The following is a 22744-nucleotide window of genomic DNA, read 5'->3' on the forward strand; positions in this document are numbered from 1 at the left end:
TGGCAGGACGAAGAGGAAAGGCGGATCCCCGGTTTTAAGGGCCGGAAGTCTGGCAGAAGAGACGGCAGAGGAAACACGAGAGAAGTGAGGTTGATCTCGCAGAGGCATGCCGTCGACGACGCCAGCGCGAAGACTACCCTGATGGGCCGGAGAGGAAGCTAACCACTCCGGTCTGAAGACAACAGTGCCAGGCTCCTGTGGGTCATCCACTCCCGCTTGCTAGACAAGCTCTTCGATTGACCGCCGCTGACATGGGAGACACAACATCCCCGGCAAGAGATCATACAACAGGAGCGGTGAGCCACTCGCCGTTCTCCACCCCTCTGAACAGCAGCAATAAACTGCTGTCGCAAAATACCCTCGACTTGTATTTCTTTCTCCGAGCCTCGGCATGGGCCCATACCTAGATCTTAGATCCTTGGAGGCGGTTCCAGTTTAAACCTTGACCCCTCTATGGCCGTCTGATATGGTGGCAGCGGTAGGATTTTGCTGAGGTTTTATTGTGAGCCAGTTGATGTCCTCGCACGCGGAGAGAGCGGGACAAGATGATAGAGCAGCCAGCGCCGGCCGCCTTTGGGGGCTCATTCGGGGCTAGTACTCACATGTTAGGCGGCATGGTTCCTGTTTTAACCGGCGATAAGAATGAACCTGGAATCAGAGATTTTTTGCAAAACTTAGAGCAGGTTGCTAGCATGGGAGGCTGACAAGGCAAGCAACTCATTGGGATTGCGCGCTGCAAGATGGTGGGACTCGCGCAAGCGTTCGCATGGAGGAACGAGGATGTCGCAAACATTGATACGTACGCAGGATTCAAGGCATTGGCCATAAAAAAAGTTTGACACGGAGCCTGCGCACGTTAAACTCGAGAAAGTTTTCAACTTTAGGCGACGTCCCGGGGAAGACACACGAACGTTCGCCGGCCTCCTGAAGTCGCTTGGAGCAGCTACCTTAGCTAACATTCCTGGTGAAGCTTCCACAAAGAAGCAGGCGCGCGAGGAGATTTTGAAAGAGCAGTTAGACAGTTCCTTAACAGCCTGCGCGATCCGGTGAGGTTAGCCCTATCCCGAGATGCCAAAACATACGCGGACGCTGTAGAGGTTGTTTCTCAGGAAGAAGAGGCCGAAAGGGTGACCGGCTCTCACACACAGGTTGTCAGGAGCATGAACGAAGATGGCGACCGGGATCGATCGAGGCAATTTGCGAAACCACCTCGACCGTCTTCAGAGACTCCTTCAGGAGAGCCTACACGTGAGAGAAAGATCAATACAAGCGTAAGACACGCCGCCCTAGTCAGGGCCGATGTTATTGCTGCGGAGTGATCGGGCATTTCCCACGGCAGTGCCGCTCACGTGCGAGGTTCCCATCAAACAAGTGAGCAGCGGTTAAGGCGACCAACTGTTCAGTGAGTACGACTTTCCCTAGGGAGGCGGGAAACTCAACCAGGCCTCTTTTGGCAACCACGACGAAGAAAGGCCGGTTGATGCCACTGTGTTTTTTTTTTCTTTTGCGGTGAAACGAGCCCCATTGCGGAGGGTGACGTTGTAAACACCAGCTTGAGATTCTTAGCGGATACAGGTTCGAAGGTTAGCCTCATTAAAGAGAACGCGCTGGATAAGGCAGAGCGGAATTGGCGGAGGTTGTTCCCTCGCGAGGGAAAGAGCACGCGTCTGGTAGGGATTACGGGAAACCTTATCAATACCACCGGGTGCTTCGAAATTCACCATTAATGAGAGGCCATAGCTTCGAGGGCAGTCTTTTTGTCTGTGATGGCAGTCTCTTACTAGCTGTGAATGGGATCATAGGACAAGATGCACTACTCGAGCAAAATCTCGACCTTCTGCTTAGTGAGGGGGTAATGCGGATAGGCAAAGGGCGGGTACCTACTCCTAATTGGGGAGCGGAACAACCAGCTGTCGACGCCGCTGCACCGAGTAAGGAGGACGAGGCTACTGTTACTTACGTTGCTCTCGCTGAGAAAACGCCAGTTCCAGCTATGCGCGAATGCCTACTGATAGGTCGAGCATCTGTAACGCTGCCATGTGATGCGTTGAAAGTTGTAGAGGTCTCCCACATAGACGTGTATCTAAACCTTGGAGCCCCTACTCTGGTTTTCACGCGAGAGGGCGATGCACTGCCCGTAAGAGTCGTCAATGTTTCTCTAAAGGATATGTCTCTTCCAAGAAACAAGATTACAGGCACATTAGTAGACGCAGTGATGTCAGAGAGCGTACTACAGGTGAACACTACCAATAGGGAGGATGAAGTAAAAAGCCTGTTGGCAATGTTCGCATGCCTCACACAGCCTTAGAAGGAGAGGCTCTAATCTCTCATCACATAAATCGCGGCTCTCTTTTTAGTAAGTAAGACCAACCTAGCGCGTTGCGAAGCTATCAAGCACCGAATTCACACAGAAGGTGCACCCCCTGTTTACCGCCGAGCTTACCGAACCCCCTTTTCTAAAACAGCAGAAATGAAGGAGCAAATAGACGCGTTGCTTAGGGCCGGCATAATCGACCATTAGTCTTTTTCTAGGGGTGCCCCGGCGCTGTAAGTAGACAATCTTGACGGGTCGTACCGCTATATAAACAAAGTTACACGGGTCGACCCCTACCCACTACCAAATATCTACGAGACACTAGCCCAGTTAGGTAAGGCCACTTACTTTACGGTCGTTGACATGGCCAGCCGCTATTGGAAAAATGAAATGGACCCCTGCGACAAAGGTAAAACAGCATTTAATACCACATTTGGAAATTTCCAATGGAACAGAATGTCCATGGGAGTGGTAAATAGCGCCGCTGTGTGGCAGAGGACCGCCGACGTGATCCTTGCAGGATTACTTGGTAAATTTTGTCACGCCTACTTAGACAATATTATCATTTACAGCCCGACGTTCGAGGATCATCTGCGAGACACCAGGCAAGTATTCTGCAGAGTAGCAGCTGCTGGCTTAAAGCTAAAACCATCCAAATGCTAGTTCCTGAAGCCCGAAGTTAAATACATAGGACATATTGTGTCGGCGGAAGGTGTGTGCGGCCACACCCTGGAAAGGTAGAATGTGGGAGGAACTACCCCGTCCCAAAGAATAAAACCGAAGTGCGCCGATTTCTGGGTCTTCTTACTTACTACCGCCGACATATCCCAGAGTTTGCTGAAATTGTGAAGCCTCTATCTGTCCTAGCACGCAAGTCCCCATTCATATGGGGCCCCGATGCCGAGGACGCTTTCAGAAGGCTGACTACCAAATTGATTAAAGCACCTATTCTTAGCTTCCCCGACTTTGACAAGCCATTTCGGTTGACCACTGACGCGTCGAAGCGCGCCATTGGAGCAGTACTGTCGCAAGTGCACAATGATGCCGAGCATGCGGTGGCGTACTCAAGTCGACAACTGAATCCCGCAGAGCAAAAGTATGGGGCAATATAGCAGGAGTGCCTCGCAGTGGTATGGGCGGTCAGACAGTTCAGATGTTAACTTTACGGCCGTAGATTTCAGATGATTCATCATCATCATCATCAGCCTGATTATACCCACTGCAGGGCGAAGGCCTCTCCCATATTTCTCCACTTAACCCGGTTCTGTGCTAGCTGCATCCACTTGACCCCTGCGAACTTCTTAATCTCATCCGCCCACCTAACTTTCTGCCGCCCCCTGCTACGCTTTCCTTCCCTTGGAATCCAGTTTGTTACCCTCAGCGACCATCGGTTATCCTCTCTTCGCACTACATGTCCTGCCCATGTCCATTTCTTCTTCTTAATTTCTACTAGAATGTCGATAACTTGAGTTATTTCTCTGACCCACTCTGCACGCTTTCTATCTCTTAATGTTACCCCTACCATTTTTCGTTCCATAGCCCTCTGGGTTGTCCTCAACTTAAGTAGAACTCTCTTGGTTAGCCTCCACGTTCCAGCCCCATAGGTGAGTACAGGCAAGATGCAACTGTTGTATACTTTCCTCTTGAGCGATACCGGTAAGCTGCTAGTCATAATCTGCGAGTGCTTGCTAAATGCGCTCCATCCCAATCTTATTCTTTTTGTTATTTCCTTTTCATGGTCCGGATCTGCGGTTACTAGCTGTCCTAAGTAGACATATTTGCCTACTACTTCCAGTATTTCGCTACCTAATGTAAACTGCTGTTCCTTCCCGAGGCTGTTGAACATTACCTTAGTCTTCTACATATTGATTTTCAAGCCTACCTTTCTACTTTTCCTGTCTAGGTCATCAATCATTATTTGCAGTTCATCCCCCGAGTTGCTTAGCAAGGCAATGTCATCAGCAAATCGCAGATTACTAAGGTATTCTCCAACTACCCTTATCCCTAACTTCACCCATTCCAAGTCTCTGAATACTTCCTCTATACAAGCTGTGAATAGTACTGGGGAGATTGTCTCCTTGCCTAACACCTTAGGCAAGGTGTTAGGCAAGGTGTTCAGATGATTACCGATTGCCAACCTCTAAGGTGGTTGATGAATTTCAATGACCCTAGCTCTAGATTAGCCCGCTGGAACGTGCTCCTGCAGGAGTATAGTTGTAAGATAATGCACCGGCCTGGAAAAACGAACCAGAACGCGGATGCGTTCAGTCGCACCGTCGTAGCGGAAATAACCACCTTATTACCATCCGTAGAAGACGCTGGACAGCACGAGGAGCAGAGAAAAGACCCTTCTCTTCTTAAACGGGTGCAGAGGTGCGAAGATTCAGCACAGGACGCTTTCAAGTCCTTCCACTTGGACCGCCGTGGTATCCATAGATTCAGGGAAAGGGTAACCCCACTAAAGGCAGAACGCACTATTATAGACGAGATCCTGAGGCTGCACCACGAAGCTCCATGCACATGCTACTTGGGCGTGCGTCAGAAAGAGTTACTACTGGTATGGCATCAATAGGGACGTGGCTCGGTACTGCCGTGAGTGCGAATCGTGCGCACTCCATAATATGCCGAAGCGCCCTTTTGAAAATATTTGAGGAAGTTCATGAGCTATTTGAACTCACGGCCACTGCCATGCACGACATCGGGTAACCGCTATATCCTAGCATTTGCTGATCATTTAACAAGGTACCCGAAACTTTCGCCGTAGAAAATTAAAAGGCAGAAATGATCGCGAGAGCGTTCGCCGAAGGCGTCGTGCTGCGGCATGGCGTGCCCATACAGCTACTAACCGAACAGGGCTCCAATTTCATGAAGAAGGTATGTACGACCTCATAGGGATAAAGAACCTGCAAACTACCGCGTACAACCCGGAATGCAATGGGGCGGTAGAAAGGCTAAACCAGACGCTCGTCAAACTCCTGGGCCACTATGTGGAGAGAGACCAGCGCGGCTGATACCTTTCGTTACCGTTTGCTACGTTTTCTTATAACTCTGCCATGCATGAGAGGACGAATAACAGCCCTTTCTTTTGCATGGGAGAGACCCTGTGACGCCGGGTGTTGGATACGCAAAACCCACGACACATTACGGCACTCTTGACGACTACCGCGCCGAACTCACCCAAAGGTAGGGAATCGCGCATCGTGAGGATGGTGCCGCTCTTTGCTCCGCAGCTGAGACCAGAAAGAAGAGTCTGGTTAAAAATAGCCGCGACTCAGAATTCAAGCCAGGAGACCGCATGCACCTTCAGGTGACCGCCATTGGTCAAGGGATCGCACGAAAAATTGAAGCAAAGTGGGTCGGGCCTTTCCACGTCGTTGCATGGTTATCGGCGGGGATGGTCCGAATACGACATATAGACACACGGGACATAAAGGTCGTCCACGTTAACAGACTGCGCCACGCGGTGGACAGCAGAGATACCGAGCCAGCAGGGCACACAGACGGTTACACCGACTCCATCACACGAGCGGACCAGCGACCTGAACTCCGTGCGTTTCCCCGACGTTTGGCTATGACGGTGCGGGTAGGCAAAATCCGAGCAATCGTTGCTAAACTTGCGCCTATCAAATATTGGTTTGGTTTATGGTGTTTAATGCCCCAAACAACTCAAGCTATAAGGGAGACCGTTGTGGAGAGCCCGGATAATTTCGACCACCTACGGTGCTTAACTGGGCATTGGCATCGCACAGCACACGGGCAATTTACGTACCGCCTACATCAAAAGACGTCCGTCATGTCCGAGTTTGAACCCGGTTCTCGAGGCTCAATATTCGACCACTGAACCATCGCTGTGCGCGCAACGTTTAAAGAAGCGCCAAATATTTCAACAAATGCAAATTTTCAAAGGAGTTATGCAAAATGATTTGTCACATATATATTTTTTCAGGACTGCCGTGGGTTGTTCGGTTGTGTGACTGTTGAACCCAAGGAGACGGAATTAAATCTCAGCCACTTTTTGATGTGCGACGTCAGTGGACGTTAAAGAACTCCATTACGGCTTCACTCATAGTCTGAGTCTCTTTTGGACGGTAAACTTGTAGAAATTTGTAGCGAATTTTGTAATGCCATTACTTGTCTTCTCAATACATGACAGCTTCATCAGTCATGCCATTCTTGGTTGGCTTAAATTTTAGCAATATCATTCGTGGAGAGCATAAATCGCAAGATAAAAAGTATAGGGGGTATTCACTGACGCGCCGTGCGCGGTGCATTGGGGGCAATTTCGGGGCAGTCGGTCATTTTTGTGTCCTCCGGGGTGGAGGGTTATCGTGCGGTCCCGCGCATTCGTCGCTATGGTTTATTGCGCTGTCTTCGGCTGTAATAGCCGCACACTGAGCAGGTAACAGAAGCTGAAGAGCTGTGCGAAAGACATTAGCTTTTTTAAGGTCCCTAAAGCACGTACGAAAGAGCGCGAACGAGCAAACACGCGAAGTGCGAGATCGGTTATGGCTCAACCGCGCGGATATCATAATCCTGACAAATGGCGGATCTGCTCACGGCATTTTGTATGTACGCAAATACTACCAACTTCTGAACTTTCGATGGACAGAGAAAAACACGGAATATAGCGAATGCATGCTTTCAGCGAGAAAGAACACGGGGCGAAGAAAGGAGACGCAGGACGAGCGTCTCCTTTCTTCGTCCTTTCTGTGCATGCGTGCGTGTGTTTTTGCGCTGAAAATATGCATTCGTCCTACCAAGACTAACTAACCAATCTTTCCACGTTAACGGAATGTAATGTGCAGCACGTAGCACAAAGTCGATCGGTGCGTGTTTCAGAATGCTTGACAGAGGGCAGACCTCGCTCATTAAAATGGTTCAAACAGTGCATCATAGTGGCTCAATTAGTTTTGCAAATTGTATATAAATATAACATATGTGTCTCTTCTGCACGAACGAAAATTTTCGCCCAGGTTCACCCGCTGCCCTTTTCGATGAGTGCAATCCAGACTGGGCTCCTTCACTACATCTTGGCTTTGACGCAAAACCTGCCGACGAGAGATCATCATCATCAGCCTGATTATACCCACTGCAGAGCGAAGGCCTCTCCCATATTTCTCCACTTAACCCGGTTCTGTGCTAGCTGCATCCACTTGACCCCTGCGAACTTCTTAATCTCATCCGCCCACCTAACTTTCTGCCGCCCCCTGCTACGCTTTCCTTCCCTTGGAATCCAGTTTGTTACCCTCAGCGACCATCGGTTATCCTCTCTTCGCACTACATGTCCTGCCCATGTCCATTTCTTCTTCTTAATTTCTACTAGAATGTCGGTAACTTGAGTTATTTCTCTGACCCACTCTGCACGCTTTCTATCTCTTAATGTTACCCCTACCATTTTTCGTTCCATATCCCTCTGGGTTGTCCTCAACTTAAGTAGAACTCTCTTGGTTAGCCTCCACGTTTCAGCCCCATAGGTGAGTACAGGCAAGATGCAACTGTTGTATACTTTCCTCTTGAGCGATACCGGTAAGCTGCTAGTCATAATCTACGAGTGCTTGCTAAATGCACTCCATCCCAATCTTATTCTTTTTGTTATTTCCTTTTCATGGTCCGGATCTGCGGTTACTACCTGTCCTAAATAGACATATTCGCCTACTACTTCCAGTATTTCGCTACCTAATGTAAACTGCTGTTCCTTCCCGAGGCTGTCGAACATTACCTTAGTCTTCTGCATATTGATTTTCAAGCCTACCTTTCTACTTTTCCTGTCTAGGTCATCAATCATTATTTGCAGTTCATCCCTCGAGTTGCTTAGCAAGGCAATGTCATCAGCAAATCGCAGATTACTGAGGTATTCTCCATCTACCCGTATCCCTAACTGCTCCCATTCCAAGTCTCTGAATACTTCCTCTAAACAAGCTGTGAATAGTACTGGGGAGATTGTGTCTCCTTGCCTAACACCTTTCGTTATGGGAATTTTGTTACTTTCTTTATGCAGAACTATGGTTGCTGTGCAGCCACTATATATATCTTCCAGCACTTTCACGTACGGCTCGTCTACCCCCTGATTTCGCAATGCCTGCATCACCGCCTAGGTTTCAACTGAGTCAAATGCTTTTTCGTAATCAATAAATGGTATGTATAAGGGCTGGTTATATTCCGAGCATTTTTCTATCACCTGATTGATGGTAGGGATATGATCGATAGTAGAGTACTGTTTCCGAAACCCTGCTTGATCCTTTGCTTGATTGCAGTCTAAGGTTGTCCTGATTCTATTAGCGATTACCTTAGTAAATACCTTATACGTAAGAGACAGTAAGCTGATCGGTCTGTAATTTTTAAGGTCCTTAGAGTCCCCTTTCTTGTGAATGAGGATAATGTTTGCATTCTTCCATGGTTCCGGTACCGTCGATGACACCAGGCACTGCGTATACAGGGTGGCCAGTTTTTCTAGCACGATATTCACCCCGTCCTTCAGCAAATCTGTAGTTATCTGATCCTCTCCAGCTGATTTCCCCCTTTTCATAGTTTCTAGTGCTCTCTTGACCTCGTCCTTCGTCACTGGTGGAACGTCTGACTGTTTTTCCCTACCGCCAATCTCATTACGGCTCTGACTACTTTGGCTAATGTAGAGATCTGTATAGAACTCCTCGGCTACTTTGACTATCTTGTCCATATTAGTGATGACGTTGCCCGCCTTGTCCCTTATCGCATACATCTGGTTTTTGCCTATGCCCAATTTCTTCTTTACCGCTTTAAGGCTTCCCCCGTTCTTTACAGCATGCTCAATTTTCTCCATGTTATGCTTCCTTATATTGGCCGCCTTGCGCTTATTGATTAGCTTTGATATCTTGGCCAATTCGATCTGGTCTGTTGGATTGGAAGCTTTCATATTCTGGCGTTTCTTAATCAAATCTTTCGTCTCCTTAGACAGCTTACCGGTATCCTCTCGAACTATCCTACCGCCTACTTCTACCGCACATTCAGTAATGATATCTCTGAAATTATTGTTCCTTGCCTCTAGGGTAATATCGTCATCCTCAGTTAGAGCTGAATACCTATTCTGTAGCGAGATCCTGAACTCTTCTGCCCTCCCCCTCACCGCTAATTCGTTTATGGGTTTCTTTCTTACTAATCTGTTAAGTTCCTTCTTCAGATTTAAGCTAATTCTTGACCTCACCATACTGTGGTCACTGCATCGCACTTTCCCGATTACCTCTATATCTTGCATAATGGCGGGGGTTGAACGCATTATGAAGTCGATTTCAATTTTAGTCTCTCCGTTAGGACTTTTCCATGTCCATTTCCGGTTCTTCTGTTTGTTGAAGAAGGTATATATTCATTCAGAAGGAAGAAGGTATTCGAGAGAAGATACAAGCGGCTGAAGACGCCGCGAACTCGGCGAGAGCAGGTAGCTCCATCAATTAGATGCCTGCATTATGTGTAAAAAAGTGTTCTTGTTGCGAAAACACTTTTCTGTTTTTACTTTCTCAGATGAACCAATGGATGCATCGGTCGAGGCACCTGTGGTAGTAGAACCTGCAACCTCAGAACCTGGTATGCGCTGTTTACAGTATGGTCTGCACTGCCACTCACACTCCATACCTTACCTAACTAGAAGTACCACTGATTGTATGTGAGTTTACAGCTTGCTATCAGCAGTGATATGTACATATTTTGGCAGCATTTGAACAAGAAGTTGATGTTGAAAACTTCAACATGTCTTTGATTTTTGCTTAATTATGCATTTAATGTTCTAATTTTGTACTTTCCTTTATACAGATGTAATGGATGAACCATTTGAAGCAGCTGCAGCGATAGAACAGCCAGTGTTTCTCTTGGAACCTGGTATGTTTTTTCTCAGCATTGCCTGTACTGTCAGTGCCACTCCATGTATTTTAGGTAAGTGCCACTGATTGTGATGTTATGATTACATTAGAGGTATTTACAGCTATAATGTCAAAAGTTTGGAGCCAAAGGGGTTAGCTTCAAAGTGTGCTGCTGGGCTTATGTAACATAGATAGCTCAATGTTTCAGAGGACTCGGGGTGTTAATTAGTTCCTCTCACTGAGAAATATAAAACGTTGTGAGTGCATAACGAGCTGTACAGCAAGGCTTAGAATGAAACTTCTTGAGATCTTTGATTTTGACAGAGGATGTACATACACAGGTAGTAATCAGACACGGCAGTAATTTTTTCACCTTAAGCTTTGCACTAGCCTTCAAACGTCAGGCAGGTATGGGTTTCTGTGATTTAATTTCCTGTACTCATTTTTGTCTGTTGTAGATAAAGGTTGCGAAACGGACATGACAGCTGCATACATCCCCAAGCTTGAAGAAGAAATCATCAATCTTCGAAATGAGCTACAGAATGCTAAGGAGAACTTCGCAGCAACAAGGTTTTTTGAAGATTGTCTTCGTGGCAATGATGAGAAAGTTGCATTCTACGCAGGACTACCAACTTTTCTGATGCTTTGCTCATTGTTCAATATTCTCAAAGACCATGCGGCACATTCTTCTAGAAATCTACTACCGCAGTTTGAAGAAATGAAGATGTTTCTCATGAGAATGAGGCTAGGTCACCGTACACAGGACCTCGCTTATCGCTTTAACGTATCACAATCCACTGCATCAAGAATATGTGAAAAGTGGCTCGATGTCTGCTATGACCGGTTAGGTGTACTTGTACGCTGGCCAGAAAAAAAAAAAAGGATATATAAAGACAGTGCCAACAGCATTCATGGAAAATTTTGGTCTGAAAGTGAGGGCGATACTGGATTGTTTTGAGGTTTTTATAGAAAGGCCAAGTTCACCGCTGCCTAGAGCTGAGACATGGTCGTATTATAAGCATCATAATACGGTTAAATTCCTACTGGCAATCTGTCCGCAAGGCATGGTCACATTTATTTTTAAAGCATTTGGTGACCGAGCAAGTGATAAAACGATTACAGAGGAAAGTGGTATTTTGCGGTTTTTAGACAGAAGAGATGTTGTGTTAGCAGACAGGGGTTTTTTATTGCTGAGTGTGTCGGAATGTGCTGTGCCACACTAGCTGTGCCTGCATTTACGAAAGGCAAGCAGCAGCTGTCGAGTGCTGAAGTTGAGCGAATCAGAGAAATTGCCAACGTTCGCATCCATGTTGAGCGTGTAATTGGTATGGTTCGAAACAAATAGACCATACTGAAAGGTACATTGCCGGTGGAAGTGCTGAAAAAGAACAGCAGCAATAAGTGCCCAATAGACAAGATTGCAAAGGTGTGCTGTGCACTCACCAACCTATGAAATTCGGTTGTCCCATTCGAATAGTGCGGCAACTTCCTGTTGTGGTGGGCACCTGTATGCATGTGCTGTTTTTTTTTTTCAGACATTGAAAAAGGAGGGGGGTTGGGGGGAGTCATTTATGGTAGAAGAGACTCAGTAACCCTTCATGATTTATTTTTATTTCTGTCTTTGATTCTGAATCCAGTTCAACACTGTACACAGACATGGAATGTTCATCTTGGAACTTTGATACCAGTCATGACGATCGCCATGACACTGACACATCTTTGTAACGTTGAGAGGAAGCGTGCAGAGCGGGTCAGAAAAATAAATCAAGTTGATGACATTCTAGTGCAATTCAAGAAGACGAAATGGGTAGGGCATGCAGTGCGGAGGGGACAACCGATGGTCGCTTAGGGTAACACAATAGATTCCAAGGGAAAGAAAGCAAAGTAAGGAGAGGCAGAACGTTAGCGAAGCTGATGAGGTTAAAAAGTTATCAGGGATGACTTGGATGCAGATAGCAGAGGACCAGGTTAGTTGCAGTAGAATGGGAGAGGCCTTCACCCTCCAGTGGGTATAGTCAGGTTGATGATGATGACACATCTAGATATGAATTTACTGTTGCTGCACCCAAGAACTGGTTGACTTTGTGCAGCACTGCGCACATCCCTAACGTTCACTCGGCAAATAAACTAGTAAAGAAACCTAAACCAAGACATGACCATCTATTTTTTTATTATTAGAACCTCAAGGGCCCCCAGACGAGACATTACATGAGGGGTAATTCTATGTATTTCCTAAAAATGTATTCATTATGAATTAAGGGGGTACTTACAGAAAAATAGGAACGTGTGAAGGGAAAAAGTGCATGTGTCGCAAAGTGCAGTGACAGTAGATCTGATTGTGCTGCTCCCCTGTTTGTTGCTTTATGAGCTAATTAAGACTTACTAATTTTGCACTGTGTGCCTATTTTGTTTTGTAAACAGAGACACTAGTTGCTTTGTGGTTTAAAGTCTAGGATTTGGGCTCAGCTAATATCAAATGTGCACAATAATTTCACTACTATTTCATCATCATCAGCCGGACTATACCCACTGCAGGGCGAAGGCCTCTCCCATATTTCTCCACTTAACCCGGTTCTGTGCTAGCTGCATCCACTTGAGCCCTGTGAACGTCTTAACCTCATCCACCCACCTAACTTTCTGCCACCCCCTGCTGCACTTTCCTTCCCTTGGAGTCCAGTTTGTTACCCTAAACGACCATCGGTTATCCTCTCTTCGCACTACATGTCCTGCAAATGCCCATTTCTTCTTAATTTCCACTAGAATGTCGGTAAGTTGAGTTATTTCTCTGACCCACTCTGCACGCTTCCTATCTCTTAATGTTACCCCTACCATTTTTCGTTCCATAGCCCTCTGGGTTGTCCTCAACCTAAGTATGACTCTTTTGGTTAGCCTCCACGTTTCAGCCCCATAGGTGAGTACAAGATGCAACTGTTATATACTTTCCTCTTTAGCGATACCGGTAAGCTGCCAGTCATAATCTGTGAGTGCTTGCCAAATGCGCTCCATCCCAATCTTATTCTTCTTGTTATTTCCTTTTCATGATCCGGATCTGCGGTTACTACCTGTCCTAAGTAGACATATTCGCCTACTACTTCCAGTACTTCGCTACCTAATGTAAACTGCTGTTAATTCCCGAGGCTGTTGAACATTACCTTAGTCTTCTGCATATTGATTTTCAAGCTTATCTTTCTACTTTTCCTGTCTAAGTCACCAATAATTATTTGCAGTTCATCCCCCGAGTTGCTTAGCAAGGCATGTCATCAGCAAATCGCAGATTACTGAGGTATTCTCCATCTACCCTTATCCCTAACTGCTCCCATTACAAGTCTCTAAATGCTTCCTCTAAGCAAGCTGTGAATAAAACTGGGGAGATTGTGTCTCCTTGCCTAACACCTTTCTTTAAGGGAATTTTGTTGCTTTCTTTATCCAACTATGGTTGCTGTGCAGCCACTATATATATCTTCCAGCACTTTCACGTGCGGCTCGTCTACCCCCTGATTTCGCAATACCTGCATCACCGCCGAAGTTTCAACTAAGTCAAATGCTTTTTCGTAATCAATGAATGATATGTTTAAGGGCTGGTTATATTCCGAGCATTTTTCTATCGCCTGATTGATGGTATGGATATGATCGATAGTAGAGTACCGTTTCCGAAAACCTGCTTGATCCTTCGCTTGATTGCAGTCTAAGGTTGCCCTGATTCTATTAGCGATTACCTTAGAAAATACCTTATACGTAACAGACAGTAAGCTCATTGGTCTGTAATTCTTAAGGTCATTAGAGTCCCCTTTCTTATGAATGAGGGTAATGTTTGCATTCTTCCATGGTTCCGGTACCGTCGATGACACCAGGCACTGCGTATACAGGGTGGCCAGTTTTTCTAACACGATATCCCGCCGTCCTTCAGCAAATCTGTAGTTATCTGATCCTCTCCAGCTGATTTCCCCCTTTTCCTAGTTTCTAATGCTTTCTTGACCTCGTCCTTCGTCACAAGTGGAAAGTCTGACTGTTTTTTTCTACCGCCTATCTCGTTACGGTGCTGACTTCTTTGGCTACTGTAGAGATCTGTATAGAACTGCTCGGCTACTTTGACTATCTTGTGCATATTCGTGATGACGTTGCCCGCTGTGTCCCTTATCGCATACATCTGGTTTTTGCCTATGCCCAATTTCTTCTTTACCGTTTTGAGGCTTCCTCCGTTCTTTACAGCATGCTCAATTCTCTCCATGTTATACTTCCTTATATCGGCCACTTTGTGCTTATTGATTAGCTTTCATATCTCGGAAAATTCAATCTGATCTGTTGGATTGGAAGCTTTCATACTCTGGCGTTCCTTAATCAAATATTTTGTCTCCTTAGACTGATTACCGTTATCCTCTCTGACTATCCTACCGCCTACTTCTACCGCACATTCAGTAATGATATCTCTGAAATTATTGTTCATTGCTTCTAGGGTAATGTCGCCATCCTCGTTTTGAGCTGAATATCTATTCTGTAGCGAGATCCTGAACTCTTCTGCCCTCCCCTCACCGCTAATTCGTTTATGGGTTTCTTTCTTACTAATCTGTTGCGTTCGTTCTTCAGATTTAGGCTAATTCGGGGCCTCACCATCCTGTGGTCACTGCATCGAACTTTCCCGATTACCTCTACATCTTGCATAATACTTATAACCTGGTGGGTGAGTCTGCCATCGTTTACCATACCAGGGTACATGCCTTTACGCCTACCCAGTGTGCTACTGTCGTGCAATGTGGGGTGAGCATTTTTCAACATGTTCTACTTTTATACTAGTGCTGAACTGTATAATTAATATAATTCATTAGTGACTGCTACGATAGTTTCGCTTACATATATCTTAATGTCCGATTTGTTTTATACCTTATCTAGGGCTCCCATGTTTTCCTCACTATAATAGCTTCAGCAATCCTTCCTCTGCACTCTCCACTCTGTATTTATGCCCCAAAATACTGTCCCATATTTTTCATGTCTCTGCTGTGTGTGCCTCCAAAGCGCATCGAAGACTACAATACATTTTTGATGAAGTTTGCACAAAAAAGACGACTTCATGAATGCACAATCCTATTGAACTACATAGACGTACTGTCCATTATGTGAGCTTACGTTGTTCATGATGTAGTGGGCAATTTGTGGATGAAAAGGTTTTATTTTATCTTGACCACAATGATCTGTCGTTTGTGTGGTAAAGCCACAGCTGCATATATAACATGGCTGTTGGCACCCTGTCCACATGTCTTGTGAGCAGCATTCATCCTGTCTTGTGTATTTTCTTCTTGTTATTTTATTCGTGCTGCGAATGGGGCGAATGGGTTTTAATTTGAGCCAACAGAGTCTGATGTGGTGTGGATGTTCAGCGTCTTGCTTTTTTTAATGCAGCAGCGTAACATCCCCCTTCCGCGGAACATTCAGCGTTATTGTGATGGAGAAATCGCGGGCATGGCTTTGGCGAGAGACACGACCGGGTACTCAGTGGTTTGTACTCTGGCTTCACCTTTTAGACGGTAAAAAATAAGACAGGCTACTCTCAGGCCACACAGGCGTACGGCTTGGTTAGAGTGGGCTTTATAGGTATCTGTGGGGAGTGGTCGTTTACATAATTGGGTAGCTTAAAATTGTATGCTAATGAACATGCATCAGATAATAGACGCAATTTACATGGTTATGATTTAGCCCTAACAAAGTGGATTCACACGAACGAGGGTCTGCAGACATGAGCAATCAACGCTATTGGCCTTACATACGGAGCTTGCTTTTGGTTTTATAGCACGTAGTTCTCAGGTGCTGTGCCGTTTTGCCTGACTGCTGTGACATTGAGTTAAGTCCTGAAAAAAATGTTAGGGTTTGTTGAATTCCTGTGACAAACATTTCTGGTGAACTGCACGAAGAGAGTATTCTAGGTGGTGGCAGTTATTTATGCACAGGTAAAATCATTCTTACATACTCTATAACTACCACTGCCCTGCCCACGTCACTTTACAGGATGAAATACTAGCTCTGTCCCAGGTGCCTATCACCATTTGATTGACATTGAGTACCATATTCTTTCATAATAGTGGCACTGCATCCCTTGACCAGAGTTGCGGCCTCGTGTTTGAGAATTTGGGGACCAATCCTCAGCGCTGTTGAGTACTCATTACGGTCGGTGCTAGGTTTCCTGGTGCTGAGCTTATCTCGGGCGAAATACTTGGAGAATGCTCTTTTTACTCTATCTTGTGTTTTCCTTACTTTGGACAACCAATTTGTCTTCTTTTGTCTCCAACGCTGCGCCACATTTACGATGTTGCAATGAGGTGTACAAGTGCCGCATACTCTTAAGTACTAGAAAGTGAGAAGGTATCCCATTTATGGCACTTTCAATTTTTGTTTATCATTAAGGCTTCATGCGAGGAGCCTTTATAAAAAACACCAAAAGTATTGAAAGCGAATTGTACACCGCTTATTAGGCAAAGACGAGCTGTTGGAAGCTACAATGAATGTGTTACGTGAAGTAGCAGGTCTCTTAAAGTTTATGTTTCGTCGAAATAAAGGGCAGAGGGGATAACGCAGGCTGTTGGAATAATCATGCATACAAATAAAGGCATACCCTCATCCAAACAGGCGATCACAGTTAGTTTCGTGACTTGTAATACACAAAGTTTCCATTTCAATCTGAAGATGTGCTATCATAATGCCAAAAAAGTAAATTCCATGCTTTAACTGTGCGCCCGTATTCAGGCGAGATTCATAGAAGCATGCTGTGCATCAGGAGTGTATGTAATACACAAAGTTTCCATTTCAATCTGAAAATGTGCTATCATAATGCCAAAAAAGTAAATTCCATGCTTTAACTGTGCGCCCGTATTCAGGCGAGATTCATAGAAGCATGCTGTTGCATCAGGAGTGTATGTAATACACAAAGTTTTCATTTCAATCTGAAGATGTGCTATCATAATGCTAAAAAAGTAAATTCCATATTTTAACTGTGCGCCCGTATTCAGGCGAGATTCATAGAAGCATGCTGTTGCATCAGGAGTGTATGTAATACACAAAGTTTCCATTTCAATCTGAAGATGTGCTATCATAATGCCAAAAAAGTAAATTCCATGCTTTAACTGTGCGCCCGTATTCAGGCGAGATTCATAGAAGCATGCTGTTGCATCAGGAGTGTATGTAATACACAAAGTTTCCATTTCAATCTGAAGATGTACTATCATAATGCCAAAAAAGTAAATTCCATGCTTTAACTGTGCGCCCGTATTCAGGCGAGATTCATAGAAGCATGCTGTTGCATCAGGAGTGTATGTAATACACAAAGTTTCCATTTCAATCTGAAGATGTGCTATCATAATGCCAAAAAAGTAAATTCCATGCTTTAACTGTGCGCCCGTATTCAGGCGAGATTCATAGAAGCATGTTGTTGCATCAGAAGTGTATGTAATACACAAAGTTTCCATTTCAATCTGAAGATGTGCTATCATAATGACAAAAAAGTAAATTCCATGCTTTAACTGTGCGCCCGTATTCAGGCGAGATTCATAGAAGCATGCTGTTGCATCAGGAGTGTATATAATACACAAAGTTTCCATTTCAATCTGAAGATGTGCTATCATAATGCCAAAAAAGTAAATTCCATGCTTTAACTGTGCGCCCGTATTCAGGCGAGATTCATAGAAGCATGCTGTTGCATCAGGAGTGTATGTAATACACAAAGTTTCCATTTCAATCTGAAGATGTACTATCATAATGCCAAAAAAGTAAATTCCATGCTTTAACTGTGCGCCCGTATTCAGGCGAGATTCATAGAAGCATGCTGTTGCATCAGGAGTGTATGTAATACACAAAGTTTCCATTTCAATCTGAAGATGTGCTATCATAATGCCAAAAAAGTAAATTTCATGCTTTAACTGTGCGCCCGTATTCAGGCGAGATTCATAGAAGCATGCTGTTGCATCAGGAGTGTATGTAATACACAATTTTCCATTTCAATCTGAAGATGTGCTATCATAATGCCAAAAAAATACATTCCATGCTTTAACTGTGCGCCCGTATTCAGGCGATATTCATAGAAGCATGCTGTTGCATCAGGAGTGTATGTAATACACAAAGTTTCCATTTCACTCTGAAGATGTGCTATCATAATGCCAAAAAAGTAAATTCCATGCTTTAACTGTGCGCCCGTATTCAGGCGAGATTCATAGAAGCATGCTGTTGCATCAGGAGTGTATGTAATACACAAAGTTTCCATTTCAATCTGAAGATGTGCTATCATAATGCCAAAAAAGTAAATTCCATGCTTTAACTTTGCGCCCGTATTCAGGCGAGATTCATAGAAGCATGCTGTTGCATCAGGAGTGTATGTAATACACAAAGTTTCCATTTCAATCTGAAGATGTGCTATCATAATGCCAAAAAAGTAAATTCCATGCTTTAACTGTGCGCCCGTATTCAGGCGAGATTCATAGAAGCATGCTGTTGCATCAGGAGTGTATGTAATACACAAAGTTTCCATTTCAATCTGAAGATGTGCTATCATAATGCCAAAAAAGTAAATTCCATGCTTTAACTGTGGGCCCGTATTCAGGCGAGATTCATAGAAGCATGCTGTTGCATCAGGAGTGTATGTAATACACAAAGTTTCCATTTCACTCTGAAGATGTGCTATCATAATGCCAAAAAAGTACATTCCATGCTTTAACTGTGCGCCCGTATTCAGGCGAGATTCATAGAAGCATGCTGTTGCATCAGGAGTGTATGTAATACACAAAGTTTCCATTTCACTCTGAAGATGTGCTATCATAATGCCAAAAAATTAAATTCCATGCTTTAACTGTGCGCCCGTATTCAGGCGAGATTCATAGAAGCATGCTGTTGCATCAGGAGTGTATGTAATACACAAAGTTTCCGTTTCAATCTGAAGATGTGCTATCATAATGCCAAAAAAAGTAAATTCCATGCTTTAACTGTGCGCCCGTATTCAGGCGAGATTCATAGAAGCATGCTGTAGCATCAGGAGTGTATGTAATACACAGTTTCCATTTCAATCTGAAGATGTGCTATCATAATGCCAAAAAAGTAAATTCCATGCTTTAACTGTGCGCCCGTATTCAGGCGAGATTCACAGAAGCATGCTGTTGCATCAGGAGTTTATATAATACACAAAGTTTCCATTTCACTCTGAAGATGTGCTATCATAATGCCAAGAAAGTAAATTCCATGCTTTAACTGTGCGCCCGTATTCAGGCGAGATTCATAGAAGCATGCTGTTGCATCAGGAGTGTATGTAATACACAAAGTTTCCATTTCAATCTGAAGATGTGCTATCATAATGCCAAAAAAGTAAATTCCATGCTTTAACTGTGCGCCCGTATTCAGGCGAGATTCATAGAAGCATGCTGTTGCATCAGGAGTGTATGTAATACACAAAGTTTCCATTTCAATCTGAAGATGTGCTATCATAATGCCAAAAAAGTAAATTCCATGCTTTAACTGTGCGCCCGTATTCAGGCGAGATTCATAGAAGCATGCTGTTGCATCAGGAGTGTATGTAATACACAAAGTTTCCATTTCAATCTGAAGATGTGCTATCGTAATGCCAGAAAAGTAAATTCCATGCTTTAACTGTGCGCCCGTATTCAGGCGAGATTCATAGTAGCATGCTGTTGCATCAGGAGTGTATGTAATACACAAAGTTTCCATTTCACTCTGAAGATGTGCTATCATAATGCCAAAAAAGTAAATTCCATGCTTTAACTGTGCGCCCGTATTCAGGCGAGGTTCATAGAAGCATGCTGTTGCATCAGGAGTGTAGAGAGTGTATAGACACGTTCACATTGCACATGAAGCATTGCTAAATTTTGTCGTATATTACTGGAGGAACACACAGGCAATGAAGCCAATACAAATCATCCAGTATTATCATCTGGTATTAATGAGCCTTTGCCAGAACACCACCTCCTGCTGTCTGCGTTGCTGTCTGTCCCATATATAATGTGCTGCGGCACATCAGCCTTGCATTTTTTGCCTTTGTTTTGCCTTATCTTGTCCCTGCGCGTACTTCTGCTTTCATTGTGTTGCTCTTACTTCTTATGTGTGGTGTCCATAATGTCAAGCTTGTTTCCCCCTTTGTCTTTGCCAAAGACAGGTTCGGGCTTTTCATGACATGTGCACTGGTTAATATGTGCATGAATGCTACATTACAATGACAATATATTCAAGAAAATGGCTGTCATGCTGCATCTAGCTCATTGTAATAAGGCATCGTCTGTCATTTTGGCTCTCCATGTTCGTTGATTCACTTCCCAAAGGTCGAATGGTACTTTAGTAGAAGCCGTGACAGGGTGGAAATGACAACATTAGTAATTAAACAGCAAAACAATAAAAGTAATACAAAATAATGTATAAAAGAATGCAATACATGAAACAATACACACATGAATGGAGATGCAAGGCAGTAAAGGAGACAGAAATAATGTTTTGTTATGTCAACTATGCGCTTCCCTACTTTTTGAAAAATCAGCGATCACGTCTTGCGCCATTTTCATGACGACAGTTTTTTCTACCAGTGATGTTATCGACCTTTGTTTTCATCTGCGCCGTCATACTGAAAGAAACGACAAGTAGAAGCGAGGCGTTCTCTGCCGCATATCTGGGTCAGTGAGTTGCCGCAACCAATGCATTCAGCGCCCATGTTTGCCCAGGCGGAAAAAAGGGGTAAATCCGCTGGCTGCCATTAGCGCGCCGCCCAACGGCCCCATTATGCAAAAGTGCTTCCTCTGTCCCAACTGCATTTTTTTTCGCAAGCGCTGGTGTGTGCTTTAGAAAAAGTGCTGCGTAACACTGGCGCTCTTTAACCATAGGACGGAGCGCGCATTTTCCTCACACTTTATGTGCGCATGCCTGATATATGGGTCACTCTTGGAAAGGGAGGGCTTCCATTTGAATCAAGTATTTTCTTTCTCAAAGAGGTTGTTATGTAAGCTGGGAGGGAGGGGGGGGAGCGTGCTTCTTGCCTGCTCGTTCAAATCTCGATGAGCAGCCCTGCTGTCAGGGTAGATGTTAGGTTCCACACTCCCGTTCGCGAAATTGAGGGCACTGTTTCAAAACGAAAACTAGAGCTATCGGGCAGGGCACCGAAAACTTAGTCACCTTGAATTTTGGTCTTCGTTTTTCAAATGTTAAGATGTTCCCTCAGCAGGCTTTTTGCTGTTAATTTTCTACAACAGTCTTTTGTGCGCGCTTCACAAGAAACATTTGTAGCGCATGCGTTTGCCACAATTTTCTTACAACATCCCATAGTTGTTACCAAACACGCAGTGTTTTCTGCGGCGCTGCGATCGACCATTGGAAGCTCGTGTGATATGCTCTCACAAGCTGTTCCGCGAAGACAGGGGCTTTGAAAAACATAAAATACATCAAGTTTTGTAGCTGATAGACCAGAAAATAGAAGCCTTGTGAGCTGTCATACCTCCGGTCATTCCTTTGCGAAATCGCCAATATTTCCTCGACACCGAGGACGACTTATTAAGGCCTTTCTAGGCTATGTCGGCAAGGTTGTGTCCGCAAAACGCGTCCGCAGCTGTTGTATCGTTCTCAGAAGAGGTAGGATCAAGAAATGGTTGTGATCGATAGTAGATAATATAAGGATGCTGCAGAAAAAAAACATTATGTCCATAGGATTGTGGCGACTCACGTCGCATGCGTCCACCACACGCCGAAAGACGAAGTGGACCTCACAGGCGCCAGAGAAACCACGTGTGCTGTAGGGGCACCACATGCGCTGGCGCCTGAGAAGAAGCGCCCGGCACGTGCCGAAGAGAAGGGGGCAGCGCAGGCACGGCAGCTTCGGAACTCTCGGGACCTTCGCCTCGGCTGGACGCTGCCGCCGCCGCCGTCTCTTCAGCTTCTCCTCAAATAAATGTGGCCGCTGTCGCCCCTGCCTGGCGACCTCACATTTGTGGTGACCCGGAGAACCGCGCCTTTACCCCGGCGGCGTCCTAGGATGGCATATTGGCAGGACCCGGCTTTCGACCCGCCGCTTCCAACGTTCCCGCCAGGTGGTTCGTTCAACTGGAGGCTGCAATGCACCTGAAGTGCATCACCATCCAGCAGTTCAAGCATGCAGTCTTCTCCGAAATCTTACCACCCGACCTCCTGTGCCGACTCGCCTGCCCTGCCTCGAGTTGCCGGCCATGCGATGAGCTGCGTGCTGCCGTCCTGGCGCTACGATTAATGTTGACGTCCAATGGATGTGACGACACGCCAACCGGAAGTGGATGTGTTTCTGACATAATAATTGATTGTCAGGGAAGGAAAGGCGCAGTATCTGGCTCACGTGTTTTGTGCACACCTGAACCGCGCCGTAAAGGAAGGGAGGAAAAGACCGAACATGCGTCGACATTCACGCTACGACTAACGTCGACGTCCAATGGATGTGACGACACGCCAACCGGAAGTAGATGTGTTTCTGACATAATATATGATTGTCAGGAAAGGAAAGCGGCTGTATCTGTCACACGTGTTCTGTTGACATCTGAACCGCGCCGTAAAGGAAGGAAGTTGGTAGTGAAAGCGGAAGGAGAGCAAGTGGTGTCTGTAATGGAGGGAG

At 45.1% G+C, this 22744-nt stretch overlaps 1 protein-coding gene and 1 pseudogene across 5 annotated transcripts in view; one reads left to right on the forward strand and one right to left on the reverse strand.

Annotated features, from left to right (window-relative positions):
• The window catches only part of LOC146206929 (solute carrier family 15 member 1-like), a 413844-nt gene that overhangs the window by 355395 nt on the left and 35705 nt on the right, over nt 1–22744 (reverse strand). The window contains exon 4 of one of the 5 annotated variants that reach the window (XM_084596907.1): nt 2663–2712. The exons of the other annotated variants lie outside the window; for them this stretch is intronic. The gene's annotated coding sequence lies outside the window, so the exon portion shown is untranslated. The remainder of the gene's footprint in view (nt 1–2662; nt 2713–22744) is intronic. 5 annotated transcript variants of the gene reach the window in all.
• On the forward strand, nt 10102–11620 carry LOC146206934 (uncharacterized; annotated as a pseudogene).

Source organism: Amblyomma maculatum, chromosome 1 (assembly GCF_055883805.1).
Source record: "Amblyomma maculatum isolate TAMU_Amacu chromosome 1, ASM5588380v1, whole genome shotgun sequence".
In the NCBI taxonomy this organism is placed as follows: Eukaryota; Metazoa; Arthropoda; class Arachnida; order Ixodida; family Ixodidae; genus Amblyomma; species Amblyomma maculatum.